A 12,666-nucleotide genomic window follows, 5' to 3' on the forward strand; every position below is an offset into this window, starting at 1 on the left:
TGTCTTCCGCTTCTCCTCCTGCCCTCCATCTTTCCCAGCATTAGGATCTTTTCTAATGAGTTGGCTCTTCGATCAGGTGGCCAAAGTATTGGAGCTTCAGCTTCAGCATCAGTCCTTCCAAGGAATATTCAGGGTTGATTTCCTTTAGGATTGACTGGTTTGATCTCCTTGCAGTCCAAGGGACTCTCAAGAGTCTTCTCCAACACCACAGTTCAAAAGCATCAATTCTTTGGTGCTCAGTCTTCTTTCGGAGAAGGCAATGGCACCCCACTCCAGTACTCTTGCCTGGAAAATCCCGTGGATGGAGGAGCCTGGTGGGCTGCAGTCCATGCAGTCATGAAGAGTCGGACACTTTTAGGGGAAGCACACTGATTGAAACTGCCCACCCTGGCGAGGCACCATAGTAACCATTTGCATGAGTTGTTTTATGACAGGAGATCCTGATAAGGAATACAGAACTAATAAGCCACCACCAACCGGAAGAGTTTGGGAAAGGTCGAAAGGAGACACCACGTGTCTGTCCACTTCCCAGAATCCCTCTCACTAGCATCCATCTTGGCTGAGCCATGCGTGCACCACCAGGAAAGACTCTGAATTAGAATAATTGGCCAAAGACCACCCGGAAACTAATCCCATCACCATAAAACCCGAGACTGCGAGCCACGTGGCAGAGCAGTTCTCCTGGGTTCCCTTACCCTATTGCTCTCCACCTGGGTGCCCTTTCCCAATAAAATCTCTTGCTTTGTCAGCACATGTGTCTCCTCAGACAATTCATTTCCGAGTGTTAGACAAGAGCCCAGTTTTGGGCCCTGGAAGGGGTTCGCCTTCCTGCAACAAATGGCGATTCTGGCGGGGACTCTTCTTTGCTGAGACTGACATCCTGACCACTCGAGGTACTCAGGGGCCAGCTTGCCTGCCAATGGACCAGATCCAGCGGCCACAACTGGGACCCTTTTGTCCCTGGTCTCCTCCTGACGTGGACAACTGGCCAGAGTGCCCCAACCGGGTAAGGAACAAGAGACTTTATTGACCTCTCTCCCCTTCCCTCTCTCTTTCCTCTCCTTAACCCTTCCTATCCTTCCCCGTTTTTCTAGTCCCCCGGTCCTGGACGCAGGAATCTGGTCGAAAGGCCCTCAGCCTGAGCTGAGGGTTAGAGACTGATCACCTCCTCTTGGCAGAGAACTCGATTTCTGGTTCTGGTCTGGTCTGATTTTTGGTAGGGCCGAGTTCCAGTCCTCCCTTCTCTGGAAGCCCAGGGAAAAGTCCCATAACGCCTGGGTATCTGTAGGTGGCAGGAGATGTCTGTAAGGCCACCCCTTTCACCTTCCTCTCCCGCCTCCTCCCCCTTCTTCTTTCAACTGGGCTTCCTTTCCACCCTTGAAATCTTTGAAGACCTGAGATATGTTAGTACTTGGATCTGAAGTTCTGTGTCTCTATAGGAGGTTTTCTGAGAGACCGTATTCTTGTATTTAAGGGAGTGTCTGATGAGGACTGCCAGGTTTATATGCGTGTGTTTTAACTCTGTGTTCTGTGTTGTGATTTTTGATGGCCATTTTGTTTTGTCTGGCCACCATTTGGTTTAGACCTGCCGCCATTTTGTTAGAACTTGATTTTCTTTCCCTGTGTCTTGAGACCAGGGCTCTCAGGAACACTTATTTAGACCATCTCTAACTCCTGAGACTGAGGGAAAAGGGGAAAAAGACTTTAAAATTTTTATTTATTTCAACTGTTTTTTTATAAACTAGTAAATTTTATATTGTAATATCTAATTCATGACTAAACTTAGAAAATGAAGCTAGATCTTGCACTGTGTCTGTCTAAATATGTCTTGGTATGTCTTTGTCTCTGGGTAATATTTTTGAGGTTAATTTGTAAATGAGCTCTATTTAACTGGCTTTAAAAAGGTAAGTGTTTACAAATCAAATAATTCTAAATTAAACAATAAATTCCAGGTTCATGTGAATTGGGAAATATTCAGTATTAAATACCTAATATTAATGTTTGTTGACCTATCTAATATAGAAATATAGACATGTCTTAGAGTAATTAACATTAAGTAGAATATTTTCATTGTACCTAGGTTTAATATAAGTTAAATATTATATCTGTTACAAGTTTGTCCACAAGGAAATTACCTTGAGTGAAGAAACTTCTAAAAAAATGTAAATGAGCTTTATATAAACTCTATTAAGAATAATTATTCTTTAGAAATATCTGTCTAAAACAGTCTCTCCAGATTGGCATAACTTAAATTTCTAAGGGTTGTGCTAAGTGTTGGAAGTCTATTGAATAATTAGGTCATTTCCAAATAAAATAAGATTTTGAAACATTTACTACTAAACACTAATTTCCTTTTACAGAGAAACTAAAGAGATTTGGGACTATAAATGAATAATGTTTGGTGCCATCCTAAAATGTTCTAAGAAAGCAAGGGTTTTAGAAATTATCACTGGTATTTATGCTCACCAATCTATAAAATGCTAATATAAAAGTTAGTTCTTGGTTGCTAAATGAAAGTAGGAAGTGTGTTTTCAGTATAAAAAAAGAAAGAAAGAAAAAGGTGTGAAAAATACTGAAGAGTTATGCATGATCAGGATTTTCTAAAGTTGGATTACAATTAGTCAGATAAATGGATTTTGTTAGAAATGACACAGCCATAAGAAAACTGGTTAGAACCTTGGAAACAGGTTAGGACATTTTGTGTCTTTGCCTAGAGTTGAGAAGATAACATTGCCCAGTGTTCACCTCCCTTTCTTGGAAAGAGTATCATAACTTTCTTTGGGGAACCAGCTCTCTTCTACTCTGACATGATGTGATTAGATGATCTCTATTCCCAGCCCCAGGATTGGAACTTGTGACTCAGGCATTGTTTAATCAATGGAAACTGCTTCTCCCTAACTATAGCTGTGGGTTTACAAACGTGTATTTGCTGCAAATTGGTTTAATAAAAATGAGTTTGGGGATTTCGGTGGGCCCCACCAGGAAGAACTGAGTTTTCCTCTCAACTTGTATCAGCGAATATGTGTGTCTGGAGCCTGAAGCTAACAGAGAAAAGGCAAAACCAAGACTCAAAGATCCCAATGACATCCTTTCAGTCGCTAAATCAGATCACACTTGAAGCCAGATCTACTCCCAGGCTTTTCAGTTACCTGAACCAATAAAAGATGCTTACTTCTTGGAAGGAAAGTTATGACCAACCTAGACAGTGTATTAAAAAGCAGAGACATTACTTTGCCAACAAAGGTCTGTTTAGTCAAGGCTATGGTTTTCTCAGTGGTCATGTATGGATGTAAGAGTTGGTCTATAAAGAAAGCTGAGCACAGAAGAACCGATGCTTTTGAACTGTGGTGTTGGAGAAGACTCTTGAGAGTCCCTTGGACTGCGAGGAGATCCAACCAGTCCATCCTAAAGGAGATCAGTCCTGAGTGTTCATTGGAAGGACTGATGTTGAAGCTGAAACTCCAATACTTTGGCCACCTCATGCGAAGAGCTGACTCATTTGAAAAGACCCTGGTGCTGGGAAAGATTGAGGGCAGGAGGAGAAGGAGATGACAGAGGATGAGATGGTTGAATGGCATCACTGACTCAATGGATGTGGGTTTGGGTAGACTCTGGGAGTTGGTGATGGACAGGGTGGCCTGGCATGCTGCGGTTCATGGGGTCACAAAGAGTTGGACAAGACTGAGCGACTGAACTGAATTGAACCAATAAACCAATACATTTCTCTTAAAAAAAAAAGAGAAAAGAAAAGAAAACTGGTTAGAGTCAATTAGGTCCAAGATGGCGGAGCTGACTTTCACTAGACCTTGAGCCTTGGTATTTAGGCCTATTGTGCCATATCAACAAGCTAAATGATACACCCATCAACATTGACTAAATCTGACCAAATGTTCTAAACTCTTTTAATTGATCTTTTTGATAAAACTTCCTAAATAGAATTCTTTTGAAGTTCTTTTGACCTCTAGCTAACTTTGGGGTGCTTCAGAGGGCCCCTGAAACATCCCAAAGAGAAATATTAAACTGTGTTTATTTGGGTGGTTAAATTATATGAAAAAGATTATCAAATGAGTAATAAATCCACTTATGTTATAATGTATGGTAAAATTACTAATACAGATATCCTAGAAATTGTATGGAGTTCTTAACATTCTGATATGTCCTGGTATTCTAATAGAAAACCTGATGACTTCACAAAAGTTAACAGAAGGACTGAATGAACCAGCGAATGTGGTTATAACTTTTATGGTTTCTATCTGAAAAATTACGGGTTTTCAGGGAGTAGGGAAAACCTTCCTCTCAAACGAATTATGACAATACTTTGGTAAAATTAAACGTTATAAACAAAACAATTATATTTTCTCTCTATCTGACTCCTCCAAAAATTGGAAATTCTTAGGTTTCCAGTATCAAATGAGTTAGGAAAGTTATCTCAAGGGTACAAAAATCTTGAGAAATTTTTGAGACCTTAAAAGGGAAGAATTCACCTAGATTTGTTAGGCAAAATCTGTGATAAGCCTTTGGTGTGTGTTTCCCAGCCCTGTTTTATTTTAAAAGTTCAGTCTGAGACTCTATAAATGTTTCAGCAAAATAAAATTCTATAATCAATTATGGTTATATAAATCATCAGACCAAAATTAGTGAGAACAGACCTATTTTGCAAACAAACTAGCCTTAATTTGGTTATATTTGATAAAAATGAGGGTAACTCTAGGGAGAAAAAGATATTTCAAAAAATATTCAATCCCAGTTTGTTAATGGAGCTCTGCATCTAGTAAGACTCATCTCTTAGATAGTTATTTGCTGTTATGTGATATTAATGTAAAATTTAATTAAATTCTTAAAGAACACCCTAAGTTTGTTTCTGAAGTTTGTCTCAGTAATCTATCTTTGGATGAAGATCAGATGCCTCATGACCTGCAACCAGGACTGGAAAAAGACATAATTTAAGGGACTGTCTCCAACCTGGATGGAAGGACTTTTTTTACCAGGTACTGTTAACTAGCTCATGCACAATGAAACTGAAGGGAAATTAACTCTTAGATTAATTCCCACTTCCAAAGGCCCCTACAGTGGGTTGGTCTATAGAGAAGACAGCTGACCTGATCTCACCTTAAAATGATGCTCAAGCAGGAGAAACTACATTACACCAGGATGAGAAGACAATGACATCAGAGGTAGACAGCTTGCCCAACATGCTGGACCTAATTCATATGATCATTTATGTTTTCTTGACTTCTTAGACCTTTGCATATAAATCAAATGCTTTTCTATCATAGGCCTGATTCTATGCTAGTTTTAGAAATCAATTCAATTGTTGGGTTTGTGGCCAATTACCTATGTCTAGTTCTGGGTTACCTTGTTAAATTTCTCTACTACAAGACTCTAACTGGTTGGCCCTGAGAAATTTACTTAAAAAAAAATTATAGTCATATTCAGGTTACTGTGATATTACTAGATGGGATCCCCTCACCAGGCCAATTAATAATGCCTGCTCTGACTCTGGCCATAAATTTGAGCTTTTTTCTATTACTCAAGCTTAATCAGAGCAACAAGAAAAGTTTCAGCAAAGGAGGAAAAATCTCCCACAATTATGGGATGGATTTATATAGATAACACCAGGCTGTGGTAATTTAGGTTTAAAGTTTCCTCTGTGTTGGAAACAATTAAATCATACTAAGGACAATCAGTCTAGTAACACTAGAAAACGGGGCTATGTGCCTTACAGACGGTGCCAATATGTAATTTCCCTGGAAGATAACGATTCTACAGAGCAGACTAAGTCAGATGACCTGAGATATACGGGGCTACATCTAATGGAAGCTCTTAAGTCTTATTTGTGACTTTACTAATACTGCTGGCTATGTTATTTGTATTTCACCTGTTCTACAAAATTACTGTTTCTTACATCATCAAATGTGTATCTGAGGCCTCTAATAGAATAATATATAGTCCCATATGAGATCAATGATGGTAACAGTGTAACTCTAGATATGGGAAGAAGCAAAAAGAGGGAATATTTTCCTGGACCAAGAGGCTAGCAAGACAGGTGGTCCAGAGAATTTTGGATACTGTTTTATGGTCTAGTCCAGTAACAGCACATTGAGTGGCCTGTCAACAAAATCTTTGCCAAACCTGAGAATGGACATTCTCAGCACCATGGGATAAAATGGTCATGAAATGCCCCCCTCAAAATCATGGTCAAGTTTATGAGCAAAAAGGGGCTCTGCCAACTGAAGACTGACAATTACCATCTACATCTACAAAGATTAAATCATGGCCGCTGCAACTGCTGACTTTCAACGCCCCTGAAAGGAGTTCAGGGTGAAAATCAGGAATGAGGCACTCTGTGCTCTGGGAAAAACTGGCAGAACAGGCCTTCAGATAGTTAGATCTTTTCAGGAGAAGATTTTACAAGTCCCAATTCTTGCATCTTCTCATACCTAGAGAAAACTGACATCATTAATGGTGAAATCCGCTTTGGCTATTAGAGTAGCTACGGGTTCCAATATCCTAGGAAATAACTAGGTGATGTTATGGGTGTACTTTCAGATTAGACCTTGTATTGCTAAACACTTGAGTTTTCTGAATCGTGTCAGGCTTGGATGCCACCATTCTCAAAACAGTGTCTGCTGGAAGCTAGTAACTGCGACCTTACTTTTTATAAAACTAGGCAACTGGCTACCTGTCTCCCTGAAGTGCCAGGTCCAGACTGGGTTTCAGGCCTATTCTTATAAAAAGAAATGAGATTTATTTTGTCTACTAAATTCCAGTTATCACTCCTCCAACTACTTCTAATTGGGTCTGTTACACTAAAATGGCAGACCAAGGGATTGAGATTTTGTAATCAACAGATCAGATCAGATCAGTTGCTCAGTCGTGTCTGACTCTTTGCAACCCCATAAATCGCAGCACCCCAGGCCTCCCTGTCCATCACCAACTCCCAGAGTTCACTCAGACTCATGTCCATCGAGTCAGTGATGCCATCCAGCCATCTCATCCTCTGTCGTCCCCTTCTCCTCTTGCCCTCAATCCCTCTCAGCATCAGAGTCTTTTCCAATGAGTCAACTCTTCACATGAGGTGGCCAAAGTACTGGAGTTTCAGCTTTAGCATCATTCTTTCCAAAGAAATCCCAGGGCTGATCTCCTTCAGAATGGACTGGTTGGATCTCCTTGCAGTCCAAGGGACTCTCAAGAGTCTTCTCCAACACCACAGTTCAAAAGCATCAATTCTTCGGCACTCAGCCTTCTTCACAGTCCAACTCTCACATCCATACATGGCCACAGGAAAAACCATAGCCTTAACTAGACGAACCTTTGTTGGCAAAGTAATGTCTCTGCTTTTGAATATGCTATCTAGGTTGGTCATAACTTTCCTTCCAAGGAGTAAGCGTCTTTTAATTTCATGGCTGCAGTCACCATCTGTAGTGATGTTGGAGCCCAGAAAAATAAAGTCTGACACTGTTTCCACTATTTCCCCATCTATTTCCCATGAAGTGATGGGATCGGATGCCATGATCTTCGTTTTCTGAATGTTGAGCTTTAAGCCAACTTTTTCACTCTCCACTTTCACTTTCATCAAGAGGCTTTTTAGTTCCTCTTCACTTAGACTCAGATCTAGAACTTGGAACTCAGAAATACTTCCAATTCAGTGTCTATACTCCAAGCTGAGGCAGTCCTGTGCTCCATTTTGACAGGAAGTTATCACAGTCATAGTTGCCTAGTTCCCTAAATTAAAACTGAGTAGAACTCTGTGGGGCTCTGGAGTAGAGATCTGTTCTGTGTTGTTCATTTCTTGTCTGTGGGATATAGGCTTCATTCAGCCTCCTTGACCTTCCCTGAGTTCCAAATGGTGGATTCAAACTGATGCTAATCAGGGAAGGGAGGGGATACAGAAACAGAAGAAACAATCAAAGGCTGGTACAGCCTCCAGACAGAGCCCTGGTTCCGACTCAAAGAAATATGCATAACAATGTCTTTGAGCCCCCGCCCAGGTGGAGGATTGAACTCCAGACTGAACACAAGATTCCTGGAGCACAGCTCTGTTGCCTCACCACCAACCAATCAAAAAGGGTCACAAACCCTGCAACCCTCACCCCAAATGTTGTCTTCTGTTTCTGGGGACCAGAGATGACCATCCTGTTAGGTCTCCTGTTTGGCCCTTGTCTATTTCGTCTCTGAGAGGGGCCAACAGTTTCAAACTAAATTGCTGTTACTACAAGGGTGGAAGCTGGTTTCAGATGTGGAACACCCCAACTTAGATCAGGTAGAGAGAGACTTCTGCTCTGCTAGGCAGGCCTACACCCATGCACAGCAGGAAGAAGTTACAGAAGGAAGAGACCCCCGCCCCAATTCCCAAGAAGTATCTTGAGTATGAAGTCTCTCGGGGGGAGTTGTTAGGGGAAGCACACTGATTGAAACTGCCCACCCTGGCCAGGCACCATAGTAACCATTCGCATGAGTTGTTTTATGACAGGAGATCCTGATAAGGAATATAGAACTAGAAGAGTTTGGGAAAGGTGGAAAGGAGACACCGCGTGTCTGTCCACTTCCCAGAATCCCTCTCGTTAGCATCCATCTTGGCTGAGCGATGTGTGCACCACCAGGAAAGACTCTGAGTCAGAATGATTGTCCAAAGACCACCCAGAATCTAATCCCATCACCATAAAACCTGAGACTGTGAGCCACATGGCAGAGCAGTTCTCCTGGGTTCCCTTACCCTATTGCTCTCCACCTGGGTGCCCTTTCCCAATAAAATCTCTTGTTTTGTCAGCACATGTGCCTCCTCAGACAATTCATTTCTGAGTGTTAGACAAGAGCCCAGTTTTGGGCCCTGGAAGGGGTCCGCCTTCCTGCAATAACACGACTGAGGGACTTCACTTTCACTTTTCACTTTCATGCTTTGAAGAAGGAAATGGCAACCCACTCCAGTGTTCTTGCCTGGAGAATCCCACAGATGGGGAAGCCTGGTGGGCTCCCATCTATGGGGTCACACAGAGTCGGACACAACTGAAGCGACTTAGCAGCAGCAGTCTTCTTTATGGTCCGTCTCATCCAATTAGGTGAACAACTTTATAAACCAAAACTGAGGTTTCTCAGAGGAAGAAAGCCTATTGATCTGCCCTACAGACTTCAGATTGGCCAGTGCTCACAGCTGTGTAAGCCAGTTACTTGAGATCAATAGATGATGGATAGATAATAGATCTGTAAAGATAGAGACAGAGAGGCAGAGACCTCATCTGGCTTAGTTTCTCTGGATAACCCTGAGTGATTCAGGGGACAATAATACATCCCCTTTCATTGTGCCATTGCAAGGATTAGCATGCTTAGAACAATGCCTGACACAAAGAAAAAAAAACACACCAAATTCACCTACTCGAGATCACTTGACTGTGGCTGTGAGCTAGGGGCAGGAGGTGTTTATACCACACCCTCTGTATGCTCTGCCAGTGCCCCAAAGAACCACTCGAATGAGAAGGTGAGTGTATATTTTCCTAATTCCTAGCCACCCACTCTCTCAGTCAGTTCACAGAATGGCTGGGTCCCCCTGCTGGAGTGATGGAGAGCCAACTAGAATCTGCATCCCTTTCTTCCCTAAGGGCTTCAGGATTACTAATGGTGACTTAAAAAATAGTCACAACCTAAAAGTTGAAAGGGTTATGTTTTATTCAGTTGGAATTTTTAGGACTTCAAGCCCTGGAGACAGCATCCCAAGTAACCCTGAGAGAACTGCTCCAAGGAGGAGAGGGTCATCTCCAAGCACCAGCCACTAGGCCAGCAGGAGGCCAGGCTCCACTGGGTGAGGTCCTCACCTCCCGACAGGTCATCATTTGCTTCCTCAGATAAAGCATGGGTGGAACAGAAGAAACAGGGTGTCCGTGGGGGGCTCATTTATGGTTCCCATCATGATGGAAAGTTCCTGAAGCTTCTTCAATCTCCACCTGCAGTGATGTGCACACCCAATCTGGATGTGGGAGGAAACCTGGACCAAATTGTACCCCCTGAGCATTTCACTTCTTCCCCAGCCTCTTCTCACCCTCTGGAAGGCACAGCCAGCCTCTCCCCTGACTCAATGCTCTCCACTAATTAAATGTCACACTTCCAGCTACAATCACTAAGAGATGCTCTCCAGGTACTTGAGCAGAGGGACAAATAAGGTTCCTCCTATTTCTTACTACCCCTGGGAGGCGGTGATGGTGAGGCTGGCTAAAACCAATGACAAATAACAGGGTTGCTATGAAGAAGTGTTAATGGGGCCCATGGCCCAAGAAGTTGCAATTAGGAGACAATTGTAAAGGGGTAAATAGATTCCTTCCTAGGGATCAGGGGAAGCGAGTGAGCCCATGACCCATGTATCTATGATTTATCCCACCCCATGGTCATGATCTTCTACTCGAGTATATTTCTCTATTTTATAGAAAATATAATGATCAATTATTTTGTAGGCATTCTGAAAGATGCCACAGTTTTTTCCTGGAAAGTGGTAGGGTATAGACTCAAAAATCAACCAGGATCCTGTTTTAGCTCTTCCCTGAATTATTTGACTCAAATCTCTTGAATTGTTTTGCAGATATGAAAACCCCCCACCAAATGGAAGATGTTAACTACTTGATGACCATGAGCATATGAGCCCAGGCCTCCTGGAGCCTAAGGACTAATAAAGTTAACTCCTGTGACACCGCCCTATTCCCTCATCTTCAGCCAATCAGAGAATTTTGTATGATCTGATCACTACCCTGCAACACTCACCCCATCACCAAACTTTTAAAAATGCTTTGCTGAAAGTTCAGGACTTTTTAGGATATGAGCCACCCATCTTCTTGCACAGCCTTGCAATAAAAGTTTCTCTGCTCAAAACAAAAAAAGTCAACCAGGATGTTATCAGCTGGTGTCCAATGACAATGAATAAGGATCCAGAATCGATCCTCATATCAATACAGAAAGTTGGCCAAGTTAAAGCATTTCACATCTGTGAACCCCCTGCATCTTCAGAATATCTGTGTAGGATGGGAAAGGCAAGAGGTCCTGCCCCAGTCTTAAAGACGAAGAAACCAAGAGCCAAAGTGGATAAAAGGCTTGCCTGAGCTTACTCAGTCAAGTAAATGACAGAGCTCCTACCCCTGACTGCGATTCCTCTCCATGTGGTTTCTACTCTGACAGTTGTCAGGTTCACTCTCATTGAAACAAAAGAAAAAGAAGAGGCAGTGAGGAGAACAGGAAGCACAATAGCTTTAAAAGTGTAGCCACAGTATCCAAAATCACTAGATTCCCAAGTCATGGGAGGGTGGAATGGGGTGGGCGAGGGGACGGAGGTTCAAGAGGGAGGGGATATATGTATACCTGTGGCTGATTCATGTTGATGTATGGCAGAAACCAACACAATATGGTAAAGCAATTATCCTCCAAAAAAAATTTTTTTAAAGAAGTCATGGGAAAATTCGCAGATGTGGGAACATGCCTCCAACTTCCAATGGCTACCAACACACAACAGATTCCAAACACACCACAGTTGGTGGTGATGGGGTGGCAGTTGCCAGGCGGGGGGAAAGGAGCATGCTTGGGCTTTGCAGATGTTGTTATGGTACACATGCGGGTTGGAAAAGAATTTCCAGACATGAGGCAGAATAAAATTTATTAGAGTGTGAGATGCTGTTAGAACAGCAGACCAGCTCAAGGGAGAGTGGAACACTTTCGCAGGCTAGTAGACAGTGTGTATAGCCTCAAGAGAGAAAAATCCTACTCAAATGGTGGTGATCTTGGCAAGGCAGCAGTGAGCAGTGGCATGAAATTAGATCTTAATTCCCTGCCCAGGAACTGAACCTGGGTAGCCTGGATGAAAACCAGGAATCCTAACCACCAAACCAGCAAGGGCTAGATGCTAGAAGCTAATTTTCCCTGGATCCTTGTCCCCAGTGAAAAATGCACTTATCACGGAGGCAGAAAACTGTAAATGCAGGTACAGAGTTTATCAGTACAGACATGCCACAACAACAAGTGGGAGAGCACAGAGAAACGGTTTGTTTAGCTGAGATAGAAGCAAGGCAGAGATGCACACCCAGAGAAAGGGTGTGGGCGTCCCCCTAGTGAGGAGGAGCACAGTGAAGAGGCAGTTAAGTCATTTATATAGGTCAGTTCTTCTGGGTCTTTGTCTTCCTTCCAAACCATTTATCTGGTTTGAAGTGATGGCTTCTGGGAGGAGCTAGACTTATTGTGGCCTGGAGTTATCCCCCAACTTTTGACTCCAAGAAGTCTTTCTGAGACCTCTGAAATCCCTCCCTTCAAACTGGCTTTGTATGTAGCACTTCTCTTACAAATCCATCAGATAAGCCTGAATGGGTCTAACCTACAACCTCCAAGAGATCCCTCATCCTCCTTGTAAACTAGAGAACACAAACAGATCCTTCAGAGAACAGAATGCCGTAACACTACCCAGGACTCCATTCGGAGCCAGGTTCGATTTTCAGCAGCACCTGTATTCCAGATTCCCATCCCCACCACAAGCAGAATCCATCCTTCCCTCTCCATGTGCTGCAAAAGCTAACCTATTCACCACACTGGATCATGGCTAGGGAGATCTGGCTCCCAGGCAGGCAGTGAGCTTCCAGAGGGCAGGCACAAAGTAGGTGTTGAATAAATGACTGTATTGTTCATGATAAACAGGAACATTTT

General features: G+C 42.7%; 1 long non-coding RNA gene across 5 annotated transcripts; it reads left to right on the forward strand.

The window, feature by feature from the left end:
- Nucleotides 1-239: 239 nt before the first annotated feature.
- Nucleotides 240-10,862, forward strand: LOC147374186 (uncharacterized). 5 transcript variants are annotated; one of them, XR_015163214.1, is made up of 5 exons: nucleotides 240-1,006; nucleotides 4,868-4,988; nucleotides 9,670-9,796; nucleotides 9,945-10,129; nucleotides 10,568-10,862. It is a non-coding gene; the product is annotated as an uncharacterized LOC147374186 (long non-coding RNA). The 5 variants fall into 5 exon arrangements; XR_015163215.1 differs by lacking the exon at nucleotides 9,945-10,129 and having other exon boundaries at nucleotides 260-1,006; nucleotides 4,844-4,988; XR_015163217.1 differs by lacking the exon at nucleotides 9,945-10,129 and having other exon boundaries at nucleotides 263-1,006; nucleotides 4,898-4,988.
- The last annotated feature ends 1,804 nt before the right edge of the window (nucleotides 10,863-12,666 follow it).

Source organism: Bos grunniens, chromosome 4 (assembly GCF_055505025.1).
Source record: "Bos grunniens cultivar Pamir isolate PY7600 chromosome 4, Bosgru_T2T1.0, whole genome shotgun sequence".
NCBI classification, from domain to species: domain Eukaryota; kingdom Metazoa; phylum Chordata; class Mammalia; order Artiodactyla; family Bovidae; genus Bos; species Bos grunniens.